Genomic DNA, 13799 nt, shown 5'->3' with positions numbered 1-13799 from the left:
TGATGTATGGGATAAAAGACGAAAAAGATACAAATCCGTATATTATTTCACATATATTTATTAAAAGACGGAAAAGATACAAATCCGTATATTATTTCACATATATTTATTAAAAGATGAAAAAGATACAAATCCGTATATTATTTCACATATATTTATTAAAAGACGAAAAAGATACAAATCCGTATATTTCACATATACGTTAGTGCATGCACACACATTTTTCTTTTTTGCAAAGGAAAAATAATACAAGCAAATACAACAACACTTAAGACATGGTGACTTCTGGCGTGGTGATTTAAAATTCAATGTTTCTACACAAATTTTTTTCTAATATAAACATACATTACATTTATCATATGGTTATTTTAAACTTGAAGGTATTTTTTAAATGAATGGCAATACTTTTAATTTTAATTGTACTTAACCCCTCATCATTCATTCATTCATTCTTTCATTCCATGAATGTTTATTGAGTATCTACTATGCACTAGAGCAGGTCTAGGCATGGGAAATGCAGTTCTGCTGGGAGAACCAGCCCACACAAATGCCTCTATAAAGCACAAGAAGGTGGGGAATTCCCCTCATGGCTCAGTGGTGAACCCAACTAGCATCTACAAGGACTTGGGTTCTATCCCTGGCCTTGCTCAGTGGGTTAAGGATCCGGTGTTGCCATGAGCTGTGGTGTAGATCACAGATTTGGCTCAGATCCTGCGTTGCTGTGGCTCTGGTGGAGGCCGGCGGCTACAGCTCTGATTTAACCCCTAGCCTGGAACCTCCATATGCTGAGGGTCAGACCCTAAAAAGACAAAAAGACAAAAAAAAGAAGAAGAAGCATGAGGAAGTGGGAAGTGCTAAGGAGAAAAATAACCATGGCTGCCTTTCTGATTCCTCAGTTTCTTATCCTACCTTTAGGAAATTTGCATGAGGTGGTTCCAAGGAAGAGAAATCCTGGACTTAGGAGAGCTTGAAGCATACACATCACCTGGGGCCCAACTTACATCCACACCCAGGGAGGCTCAGATGTGCTGGGAACCCCATTTGGCCACAGGACGCATTTCCTGGCCAAGGACCTGAGCCACTGCAGTGACGATGCTGTATCTGCTGGATCCTTAACCCACTGCACCACAAGAGAGCTCCTAGACCCTAATCTTGAAGTTGCATTTTATCCCAACATTGGTTAAAAATGGGGAGGACAAGTCATGAATGGGTTCAACCACTCTAGATTTTCTTTATTTCTCTTTCTTTTTCTCTTCTTTTTATATTGGCTTTTTAGGGCCATACCCATGGCATATGGAGGTTCCCAGGCTAGGGGTTGAATTAGAGCTACAGCTGTGGGCCTACACCACAGCCACAGCAATGCCAGATCTGAGCCACATCTGCAACCTACCCCACAGCTCATGGCAACACCGGATCCTTAACCCACGATCGAGGCCAGGGATCGAAACTGCAACTTCATGGATCCTAGTTGGGTTGTTAACTGCTGAGCCATGACGGGATCTCCAGCCACCCTAGATTTTCAATCACACAGGATGATCCCATTTCCATGTACTTCTGGCTTGTCATTGGAGACGATGTGTTATACCAACTCACTAGACAGCTGTGAACATCGTATGCATTCCTCTGGGCTTTTAGGATGAATTAGTGAGTAAGCCATAGGAACCCCCATCTCGAGGAGCTTACATTCTCACAGACAGACAGAATGCAAGGACCGGGATGAAGAAGCAGGAGATGGACGTGCTTCTGCGGGAGGTGCTGGGGCTGCGGGGCTGGGAGGGTGGGGCAGGGGCAGGCAGAGCCATGTGCTGGGATGGCTGCCATGTTTCATAGGGCGACCACCTTGGGCCTCCTTGAGAAGGTGACTTTGAAAAACACCTGATGCTGTTGAGGGAGGCAGCCAAGGGGAGAGACCGGAGAGAGCTGGGGACAGGCAGCACCCCATAGAGCAAGCGGTGTTCATCAGATGCAGGAGGAAAGCTGTGGGCTGGGCTGTGCCAAGGGAGGAGAAGGGGTCTGGGGGCCTGTGGCGGCCCAGATAAACCTACTGGCTTCTACTCAGTGACACAGAGCCACTGTTCAGCAGCTCCATCAAGGGACCAACATGTGCATCCATGAACTCGACAGGATCCGTGGGCTGCTGTGTGTCGATGAGTCATGACAGTCATGAGGCAAATACACCCTTGATGGCATGGTGACATCTGTGATGAGGCCATGGCAAAAATTCAGGTGAGAGGTGACAGTGACCATGACCAGAGCAACAGCTCTGGGGGAATGAAGTGTGGATTCCAGGTACATTTAATATCCAAAATATGCAAAAATTGATGTACACTTTATGTTTTCATTTTTCACACATTTATTTCCACAAAGGAACTAAAACCAAACCCTGTGTTAGATCATCTGTCCTGACTTTGAATCCAGCAAAGTGTGGCCTGAGCTGTAGGACTTCTGATCCTGACACTGGTGGACCTCATTCTGAGGTCCATTCTTTGTCAGACCAAGTCACAGACTCTGCATCCTTGCCTGAACTGGGGCGTGCCCCTGACCCCAGCATCCACCCAGTCCTTGGAGTGGCCTTGGAGAACTTCCAGCCTGGCTGTGAGAATGGAAGTGGCTTGCCAGGAAAGAACACCTGTTTTGAATTTTTTGAGCAAGAGCTAAACTTCCATTGGGGTAGTGCACCAGGGTTTGGGGATAATCTAGAAGATGGTATAACCTTAGTGAAACCACTTACCTCTAGGCAGCAGCAGCTGTGTGTGCTTCACACCCATTATCTCAGGCAGTGCTACCTGGTAGTGGTCACTAAACCAGCTTTCTAGATGATGAAACAGAGAGAGTGGTGCACTTCACCCAGCTACCACTTAACAGAGGCTGTATCTGAGAATGTCATTGTGACCCGGAGGCTCTCCCAGAGCTCCCAAAGATGTAAGGCTTCCTGCAGGACCCTCACCATCATTCTCCAGGGGCTGTTTCCCTGGAGGTCAGAGCTAAGCTCTGGCTCCCCATCTTCCATCACAGAGCACACCCTATCCAGCACCCTTTCCAAGACTTTCTGAAACTCTTGGCTGGACAGAAAGTGTCTCTATTCTTTGTTTCTTTTTTTTTTTTTTTAAAGACACTTTTCCATTCTTTTTCATTATCCGGAGCTGGTCTGGCTCAGGGGAGGACTCAGAGAAGCTGGATGTTCTGAGCGTGGGCCTGGTCTCTGTGGCTGGGTCACTGGGACATCTGTTTGGACTGTATTATTAGCACATTGTGGCCCTTTCATCAACGTTGCCAGATTTGTGAATATAAAGCTTTCTATTCCCCCCAGCCACCACCCTCCTTTACAACTTTATACATAATTTAAAAAGAATCACGATGAGTGTGAATGGGAGCCAGGCTTTCTGTAGGAAGCTGATTACCCTGAACTCTCAAGATCAATCTTAAATTCCTCCCCCCATGGTGATTCATTTTTAGGGAATGGTTCAGATTTCACTGCCAAATTTCCTTCATTGTCAGATTTCCAGCTGGACCTGGCTGTCGGTCAGGAGCCAGGTTCTGAGTCCAGCCATCTGGGCGCGGCTTCCAGAGAAGTTAGGGGCTGCAGAGGTGCTGGGTTGCTGGGCCATGGTCCAGGGGCTGCCCAGTGGGGTCTCTGCCCCTTCTTCAATTTAAGCCCAGGTCTGAGTTTGATGCTCCGTGCGCCTCCTGCATCTTCCCAGGGCTGAGGTGCTGGTGTGAGCTGTTCTTCACACCATCGGATTCCCAGGGGATCTTCCTGTTTTTTTGGAGTCACGACTTCAGTGTTGGAAAGTCCTTCAGAGGTCCTGAAGCCCAGCATGGAACCAGTTCAGAAATCCCTTTCTATGTTATTCCTGACACTGGAGGGCATAAAATTGCCAGAGTGAAACTCTAAAGAAGGAATATTTAAAAGTCCAGTCTTGGTGTTCCTGCTGTGGCTCGAACCCGCCTAGCATCCATAAGGTCGCAGGTTCGATCCCTGGCCTCACTCAGGAGGTTAAGGATCCAGTGTTGCCGTGAGCTGTGGTGTAGATTTCAGACATGGCTCAGATCTGGTGTTGCTGCGGCTGTGGTGTAGGCTGGCAGTGTGTATAATGGGACACCTTCCAAGGCATACTCAGCCTGGAAAATTGATACCACTTTCCTGCCTAAGTCAGAGGTGTCTGCGAAAAACTTCAGGACACTGGTGCTAAAGGTCACGCAGTGGAAGGGATTGGGGCATATGCAGAGGGAACTAGCCAAGCATGTTTGAATTCAAGAGGAATTCTGACATTCCGGTATTTGCATGAATTTTCCAGGAGATGTTAGAAACAGAAATGGTTAGACAGTACCAAAAAATTGGTGGAGCCTCTATATAGTCAAGAAAGAATACTTCTGTTTTTATAGACTCACATTAGAGCAATTGTGTTTGATCAGAGTTCTGGTTCAAGGACTTGCTGGGTCATGGTGAACCAGTCCTGGTTTGGGTCCTTCTCAAAGGAGATACTGACAAAGTTTGGATTGCAGGTAGTTCATTGGGAAGGTATGTGGAAAATGCAGATGAGGGACTGGAGAAGCAAGACAGAGAAAGTCAACAAAAGTTGGAGTTCCCGCTGTGGCATGGGGCGCAAGAACCCAACTGTTGTGGCTCAGGTAGCCGTGGAGGTGAGGGTTCGAGCCTCAGCCAGTGGGTTAAGTATCTGATGTTGCCTCAGATGAAGTGCAGGTTGCAGCTGCACTTGGAGTCAATCCCTGGCCGGGGAACTTCCACGTCAGCCCTAAGAAAAAAAAGTCAACCAAAGGTGTGTTCATTTCCAGAAGGTCACTGCTTTAGTTGTGGTGCTGGTGAATGGCGGGGTGGTGTCCTGCTGGCACCTGGGCAAGAACCAGGGAGAATGTGATGGAGAAGGGAGGCTGGGTGCTTATCTCTTTGTTCTCGTCCCTGTTAGTTGGGGCCACTCTGAGGGTGTTGGGTCCCAGCCCATCTAACCTACCTGTGCACTGCTTTGCCGGAGAAAATCCTTAATCCAAGAGTCTGGGAGAGATGGGTCCTTGAGACAGGGAGCTGTCAGCACATCTGCAGCCAACCACATGGCCGAAGATGAACGCAGAGGTGGCCGTGGAGTATGGCGCAAATGGCACTGGCCACCTGCCCATTTAGAAGCAAACCCCTAGGAGCTGAGGCGGAGACATAAAACCAAGGTTACGAGGGAGGGTGGTCCAGAGTGGGCTGCCACAGAACCTGCATTCCTGGTTCCGCTCCTGGGGAGAAGCGAAGAGATTCATTGCCTGAGCAGGTGTTCTGAGTTGTTACCATGAACCTATTGTATGCCCAGCAGATGGGGACAGCAAACTCTTTCTGTAAAAGACCACCCAGTGTCCAGGGACTCCAGAGAGAGGCCTGGTGCCTGTGACCTGACTGGCATGTGAATTTTGACTGTGGCTCTGGCTGCTCAGTTCTGTGGTTCCTGTCCATTTTTTGGAACCGACCCTAGTTTCCCAGTGTTCCCGTCATTACTATAAGCTACTCAGCATCCTCCCAATTAAATACTTTCCTGTGTTATGTTAACCAGGGTACATTTTTTCTGTTGCTTGCAACCCAGAGCCTGGACTAGTAGACATTAAATATTCAATCACTTACTCAGCAAAGGTTTGTTGAGCACCTAACATGCCAGGAATTAAAGGGGAGCCTGGGATACTGGGGTGAATAATACACATTTCCCACCTGTAGGGACCTTATGTGGCTGGGGGATGGGCAGACCTCGCAATAAATGAGGATGCGTCAGCAGGGAGAGGCTCTAATGAGCATGGGGTAATTGAAAAGGGCCTTTCTCAGGAGTTGACTTCTAAGATAAAATCCCAAAGGCAAGAGGGAGCCTGCCGAGGGGATACCTGAGGCAGAGGATCCCAGGCGGGAAGAGAGCTGGGTCAGAGGCTTTCTGCGTCTGGCATGTTGAGTCTGGCACGTTGGAGCAACAGCAAGGTGGCTAGTGTGTCCCGAGCAAGCTGCGGTGGGGCGTTTTAGGAACTGCAGCCCTGGTTGGAGATGACGGAGAGGGTGGAGAAGAGAGGATGGATCTGGACTTATTTTAGGAACAGAGTTAAGGAGACTTGCTTATACCTCAGACATACGGGTAAGGAAAAGGAGCTGAGTGGTTGATGAGTTGCCCTTTATTGAGATGAAGAAAAATGAGGGAGAAATGGTGTTTTTCTGTGCACCACTTTGTTCTTTTTAGAAATGGGTGGTCACATTAAGAATTCCCTCATGTGCAGAGTTGTCTTCATGGCTCAGCAGTTAACAAACCCGACTAGGATCCATGAGGAGGTGGGTTCGATCCCTGGCCCCTCTCAGTGTGTTAAGGATCTAGTGTTGCTTCAAGCTGTGGTGTAGGTGGCAGACGTGGCTCAGATCCTGCGTTGCTGTGGCTGTGGTGTAGGCTGGCAGCTGTAGCTCCGATTAGACCCTAGCCTGGGAACCTCCATATGCCAGTGGGTGTGGCCCTAAAAAAGCAAAAAAAAAAAAAAAAAAAAAGCAAAAGGAATTCCCTCATGTGCATTTTAATTTGGGATGCCTGTTGAATTGTCACATGGCAATGTCAGGAAGGCAGCTGAAGTGTGTAGGACTGGGATCATAGATCTGACAGTGTGGGGAACACATGGTATTTTAAGCCATGAGATAACCCAGTCTGCGAGTGTAGCTAAAGAGGGCCGAGGAGGACAGAATAGAGGTCTCAGCACACTGACGGCGAGAAGCTGACCAGAGGGGCCAGGCCCAGCTGAAGAGTCTGAGACGGATCATCTAGGGAAATTAGAAGACCACCAGGAGGGAACAGTGTCTTGGAAAGCATGAAAAGAAGCCGTTTCAGGAAAAGAGCGTGTTCAGCTGCGTTGCTGAAATGAGGGCAGGGAAATTTCGAGAAGATTTGTGTGGATATTGACGTGTGCATCAGATGCCCTCGGCAGCTAGGAACTGAAATCCCATCTCACGTGGGCTTTGCCGGTAAAGACAGGTTTCATCCCCGCCCCCCAGGGAACCCGGAGCCTGGGCTGCGGGGTTGGTCAGTTAGGTGGTTGAATGATGCCACCAAGCACCCAGGTTCTTTGCATCTCTTCTCCACTGTCTTCAGTGTGGGCTCCACCACCAGGCTGGCGAAGAGACGCTCTCATCTGGACACGGTCACATTTCAAGGAAAAGGAAGACCCTCTCTTTCCATGGCTTTCCTGGGAGAGAGCGCATCTCCCAGCAGACCTCCTGGGATTCCAGTGGTAGAACTGGCCTGGGTGGCCTTTCCTAAGCCAATTGTTGGCAAGAAGACAGAGGTGACTCTTAGACCGACGAGCTGATCCCTTCAGGCGCAGGACTCAAAGGTCAGTGGCGGTCTGGTCTGGGGACAGTGGGCTGGCTGTACCCATTGCTGTGTGTGCATGGGTTTGTGTGCATGTCCACAACATAGTGATATGGGCCGTTTAGCAAACCTTGTACACTTCACCAGAGGTGTAAGCTTAATTCTAAATGGACCCTCGATATTTTCCAAAGGGGGAAAAACAACAGAACAGCAGAAAGAAAGCTACATAGTTTCTGTTAAAGCTGAAGAGCTCTGAAGTTTTGGAACCAGCGGGACTTGCTGACATTGCCTGTCTATTGTGGCCCAGGAGAAGTTATGACTGTCAACCTACCCGCCTCAGGGAGGCAAGACTCCTTTGCTGCATCTCTCGGCCTGGACATCAGTGGTCCTGGTCCACGCCTGACACTCTGCCCATATCGAATTCCCCAATTTCTTGATTTTTTCTGGTGGCTTTCACTCATTCCTGGGCCAGACCTAATGTGACTCATGGCAATGCTTGGAAAACATGTGTGAAAAAATACTCCAAAAATTTCTCCATGTTTGTTTTTCTGCACTTCAGTGGGCAAACGAGGGCTCTGATATTAGAGGGCTTGGTCCTTATTGGCATACAATAAATAGTTTGTTGAATTTTCCACATCATCAAGGGAAATGATGCTGCTTATAAGATACAACTTCAGGACAACAAAGATGAGAATTAACCATTTCCAGAAGCAAAAACTTATGCATGTTTTATACTTTTCAGAATAAAGTCCCAAATTAGAATATACTCTAATTCTATTCTATTCTATTCTATTCTATTCTATTCTATTCTGTTCTGTTCTGTTCTGTTCTGTTCTGTTCTGTTCCGTTCCGTTCCGTTCCGTTCCGTTCCATTCTGTTCCATTCATTTTATTCTGTCTTAGGATATATTCAGAAGACTATTTCCTTCTGCGGGATCGCCCCGGGAAAGGCTTGAGCTGAGACAGGGCCTGTTTAGCATCAAGCTCTAACCCAATGGCCCAACAGCTTGGGTTTGTAAAGTACACGTCTGAGGGTTTTACAGGAGTGACTCTCAAGTCACTGCCACGGGCGAATCACACATGCAAGGGCAGTCTCTCCTCAGAGGACCAGATTGCCGCGTCTATGGGCTCAGACCCTGGTCCCTACCTGCATTTCAGAATAAAACCCTGTTTTCCCCTAAAGGCTGCTTGTCAGGCCACTTGTCCCCGGAGAGCTCCATAGCGTGGAGACTGGCCGCGTGCTTGGGGTCCCTGCTCCTGCTCCGTCTGATTTGACATTCTCATGCCTTTTAAGGAAACACTGGGCTTCTGGAAACGGTTCAGCCTCCGCGTTCCAGTCGGCACACATGGATCCCATTGCCTGCCTGCCCTTCAGCAGCAGAGCCTCGCCAGCGTGGCAGGGCAGAGGCTAAAAATAGCGGGCGGGGTGCCGTGGGCTTTGCCTTAGCGGCCCTTCTCGTCTGCTGTGAAAATACAGGATCTGCCTGCCCTGTTCCCCTGGGACTCTGTGATTCCCTTGTTCGGCAGAAGTTGTTACCCAAACCCCGCCCAGAATTAATTTTTTGGTTTCCAGAGAGGAGCTGACTGGCCCGAGGCTCCCAGGCCACACCTTCTTGTAATCCCCTTGACCTTGAGGCTTTGCCTTCCTTAGCCTCTGGGCCCTGGGACCCGCCCTTCTCACAATGGACTTTCAAAGCGGACAGAATGGGACAGTGTGGAGGAAATGCATCAGCAGCCAGGGTGGCCCCTGTGCCTGCTTCAGAGATGGGCCCCCAGTCTCAGCCAGTATCTGTTTGGAGTTCATGTAATATGTGGTGAGGGGGTAGTGGGGGCCCTCATGTTTGCAAATGCCAAGAGCCTGGCATGTGCATTTGTTTTCCTTCTTTCTTTCCTTTTTGACTGCGCCTGAAGGATGTGGAAGTTCCTGGGCCAGGAATCGAACCCAAGGCACTGCAAGTAACGCAAGCCGCAGCAGTGACAGCACTGGATCCTTAACCTGCTGTGCCAGAAGAGAACTCCCTGGAAGTGTCACAGATGAGCAAGGCCAGGGAGGATCTGCTAGGGCTTGAGGCATAGAGGGGGGAAATATCCATTTTACAGGCATTCAGGCTTAAAGGTTTAAAATGCTGCTGTCCAATCTACATCCTCTGGACAAAGCTGGCCCTTGGCCGCCAGGTTGCCATGTCCGCTTTAGAGTTAAAATTCCATGTTGCTCTGTCCTGCCTGCTGTATGCAACTCCGCAAAACTCTGAGCTGTGGCCTGGAAATAAATCCCAGCTCGAGCCCAGAATCCTTGGATGGGACCCGCCCAGGAGGACAGGACAGGTGACAAGGTCTGCAGGTCTAGTGGTAAACACCTGTCTGACTGTGAGTGTTGCCGGAGCCGTCTGAAGATTCCCTATGTTCATGCATCAAGGGCGTTTTCCCAAAGGATAAACAGGGTACCTGATGCAATGCCATGAGTGTCCTGGATGTGCTGGGCCGTTGGGGTCACAAGAAAGAGGACACTGACGTGTAACACGAACCAAATGCTCAAGACAGTATCGTACGCGAAGTGTCTGGAAGAAGAAGCTTCTGGAAGGAACGCTCAGACCAGCTCCTCCCCTTGCTTGGGCCTTGGGGATTGAGCCCCTCTGGTCTCATCACATCTGGTAATTACACAGGCCAAGCAGCTTTAGGAAGAGTCTGGCTGGCGTGGAGAGGGTTGGTAAGCGCGAGCTGTAAAGTCTAGCCATGCTCTTGGTGGGGGTGGTACCGGATCCTTGGGGCTGAGTGTACGTGCGCCTCCCTCAGCTGGACTCTGGGTTGCTGGGGAGAGAAACGGCGGAGGCTCTCTGGGTCTGGTCTGCGAGGGGAGACAGAGAGGCGCACGGGATTTGCGGGGCAGTGTGCAAGAGTTTGATGACGTCGTGCTCCCGATGGAGAGGCCGCTGCCAGCCAGGCCCCTGAAGGGCAGTGGGGGTGCAGAAATGAGCAATCCTGGCCCTGTTCTTAGTGGCTGAGGAAACAGGTGATGACATTTGTTCCAGCGGAGGTGAGAAGGAAATGAGTCCCCAAGCAGGTGCAAACACTCGATGGCTTTGGAGAGAGGCAGGTGCTGGGGAGACGTGACCCTTGTCATTGCTGGACCTTCCTGAGATGGTGGCCGTGAGGCTGGACTGAGAGCCAGAGAGGAGGTGGTCTTCAGGGGCCCTGCTTGTCATGCAAAGGAGCGTGTGTTTAATGCGGTGAAGGCAGAGGGCCTTGGACGCAAACTGTCAGCGTCCAAGGCCCTCTGCAGAAGACACTCCCCGTGTTTCGGTGTAGCTGGGCCGTCTCCCCCCACTCTGCTGCCGTGAACTGTTAGGTTCACGTCAAGGGTAGCAGGGAGGTAGGAAAGGAGCCTGTTCACAGCTCTTCATTTCGTAGGCAGGGCTTGGCGGCTCAGAGAGGTTTTGTGATCACCCTGAGCCCCACCGCTGCTGGTGGACACACTGGCTCTTGAATTCAACGTGCCTGGACGTCTTAACTACTGGGCCTCTTTGTCTATTTTGCTTTCGGCCTATTTATTCCATTTTAAAGATTTCTTCATTTATTGAATGACTTTCACAAATATTGTACATTATTTTCTAATTTTTAGGGCTGCACTTATGGCATATGGGCCTTCCCAGGCCAAGGGCCCAATTGGAACTTCAGCTGCCGGCCTACACCACAGCCACCGCAACGAGGGATCCAGGCTGTGTCTACAACCTACACCACAGCTCATGGCGATACTAGATCCTTAACCCACTGAGCGAGGCCAGGGATTGAACCCGAATTCTCATGGATACTTGTCGGGTTCGTTACTGTTAAGCCACAATGGGAACTCCAAAATACCTCTTTTTTTTTTTTTTTGTCTTTTTAGGGTTGCACCAGAGGCACATGGAGGTTCCCAGGCTAAGGGTCAAGTCGGAGCTGCAGCTGCTGGCCTACACCACAGCCACAGCATCGGTAGATCCAAGCCACATCTGCAACCTACACCAGAGCTCACAGCAGCACTGGATCCTTAACTCACTGAGCGAGGCCAGGGATCGAACCCATGTCCTCATGGATTCTAGTCGGGTTCATTACTGCTGAGCCGCAAAGGGAACTCATGCACATTTTTAGAGTCCTTACCATTTTCCTTTTATTGGTGAGGTTTTCCATGTTTCTGAGCTCATATCTATTGTTTTCCGTTTCCCCTTATAAACTTCATCTCTGCTACTGTGCTTATAAAGGTGGCCTCTCTTTCCTGGTGAAAAAACAGTGAGGCAGATAACGCTTGGGCACCTGCCCAGGCCCTGGGCCCCTTCTCTGATAACTTCCCTGTGATCTGATGCCCCTCCCCTGCACAGTGTCAGAAGGTGACCTGACCCTACCCCCAACCCCAAGTGTCAGAAGCCATGTCTTCCTCAAGCGGTCATAGCAAAATCCCCGGGCCCCTGGGTCAGCTATTTATCACTAGGAACAAAGTGGGTTTTGATGGTCACCTTGGGCAGTGGGGGCTTAGGCATGTCTGGCTCAGAGAAGACAGACAGGCCACGGCGTGAACACCTTGGGTACCAGAAACTGAAATGCAGAGGCAGCTCTCCAAGGTTCTGCTGCCAGGGAAACCCCAGGGTCTTGAAGGGACACCTCAGGTTTCTCAGCATCTCAGGTCCTCCTTGGACCCAAGAACTAAGTGGCAGACCCCAGCTCTCAGTGGCCTGCAGGTGGAAGAAGAGAGGCCTCTGCAAATAGGGGCCCAGCAGGAGTAGCACATGGCATCACGCGGCATCTGTCGCAGCCGCAGCCCCCCCCCTGCCCAGCCAGTTCCCTCCTGCCTGGACCAAGAGCAGGTCCTTGATTTGGGGCCCGAGAGAAGCGGCCGTGGGTGCCCCTTCTAGCATCTCTTTCTTGATTCTGACACCCCAGGGTTTTGGTTTCTTTTCTTCTTTGTAGGGTCTGGAAGAGGGCCTTATTTGGTTGAAACATGCAGGGCTAGGAGTATTGAACTGGGTTCCTTGTAAGGTTCGAAAGCAGCCCAGAAGCCCCGCTGCAGAAGCTCTGGACGGGCTGCTGTGAGGCTGTCTGACCTCCAGCTCCGTGCGCGGTCCGAGCCCCCCCCTCCACCCTCTCCTCCCGCCCGGGCTTTGTCCTCCCCTCTTCTCTCCGTCCAAACCTCTCCCCAAACCCAAGCCTTCTGGATCGCTGCTTTCATCCGAAAACTCCCCTGGTAGCTTCCATAAAGTTTTCAGAGTGATTTTTTTTAAAGCATTCATAGAACTTCTTTTTCTGTTCTTTTCATTTTAAGCCACACCTGTGGCGTGTGGAGGTTCCCAGGCTAGGGGCCAAATCAGAGCTGTAGCCGCTGGCCTACACCACAGCCACCGCAACACCAGATCCGAGCCAGGTCTGTGACCTGCACCACAGCTCACGGCAACACCAGATCCTTAGCCCACGGAGCAAGTCCTTAAAACTGCATCCTCACGGACACTATGTTGGGTTCTTAACCCGCTGAGCCCCAGTGGGAACCCCCAGAGTGATTTTTTTTTCCTTCTATTTTCCTTACTTGAAAACTGGCCTTCCTCTCTGGGGACTGCTCTCTGCCTCTGTCCTTTTGTGGTTTTCTTCAAAGCCCATTAATGCAGGTGCCAGAGAATGGTTTTTGCTTCCTGTCACTACCTCCCAGAGCCATTCTGCCCCCGCCCTCATGAAAATGCCTCCTTTCCATTTGACTGCTGTCACCTGCCTCCCTCTTCGTCACCATCTTCAGCGATGCTGTTACAGTCCCTCCATCTGCATGACTCTGACATTCCCGGAGAAGGCACAGTTGATCCCCAGAGCACATCCCTGTAACCTTTCTGGGTGCAAATCTCTGCCTCAGACATGGGTTTGGTGCCCCTCACCCTGGCAGCAAGAACACTCCCAGGGGTCGGGTACCAGGAAAGAGACCTGGTGAGCAGGTGTGTGGCAGGGACTTTTTCGTTGAGATGCTCTCTATGTAATGCATCGCCTCCTGTGGCCCATACATTTTGAGTAAAACTATTAAAAAGGGACATTCATTCACAGCTGGCGTGGCCCCAAAGCTAAGTCACATGCACAGGCTGGGAGAAGCTCGGGCTGGAGGTCTATGAGGTGAAGAAAACAGACGTTAGGTTTCAGCGAGTTTTATGTGTAACTTTCCCCCTAATTATTCTGAGGGTCTCGAGGGCCAGGATTTGGATTCCTTCCTTTCTGTCCCTCGCAGACGGACAGACCCTCTTGCTCAATGCGGATGCCTGGGGCGGCGGGTGAACGAGGGGTCGTTGGCCGCCCGGCAGTGAGAGATAGGCCGTCTCTTGGGACGCGTGCGGCCATGTGCCAAAGGCCCGCTGAGGACCAAGTGCCTCAACCGCCGAGGCTTCCAGCTTCCACATCCTGGCCTGAGTACAGCAGGGCGCCAAGCGTCTGACTGAGGCCCGTGTGAAGATATGGCCTGGTCTCCGCTCCGCGCTGG

General features: G+C 50.5%; 1 long non-coding RNA gene across 1 annotated transcript; it reads left to right on the top strand.

The window, feature by feature from the left end:
• Nucleotides 1–6642: 6642 nt before the first annotated feature.
• On the top strand, nt 6643–7964 carry LOC125123680 (uncharacterized). Its single transcript, XR_007134116.1, has 2 exons — nt 6643–7347; nt 7517–7964. It is a non-coding gene; the product is annotated as an uncharacterized LOC125123680 (long non-coding RNA).
• Nucleotides 7965–13799: the final 5835 nt, after the last annotated feature.

This window comes from Phacochoerus africanus, chromosome 3 (assembly GCF_016906955.1).
Source record: "Phacochoerus africanus isolate WHEZ1 chromosome 3, ROS_Pafr_v1, whole genome shotgun sequence".
Taxonomy (NCBI): Eukaryota; Metazoa; Chordata; class Mammalia; order Artiodactyla; family Suidae; genus Phacochoerus; species Phacochoerus africanus.
The sequence above is the reverse complement of the archived record's forward strand: the minus strand, read 5'-3'. Positions and strand labels throughout refer to the sequence as shown.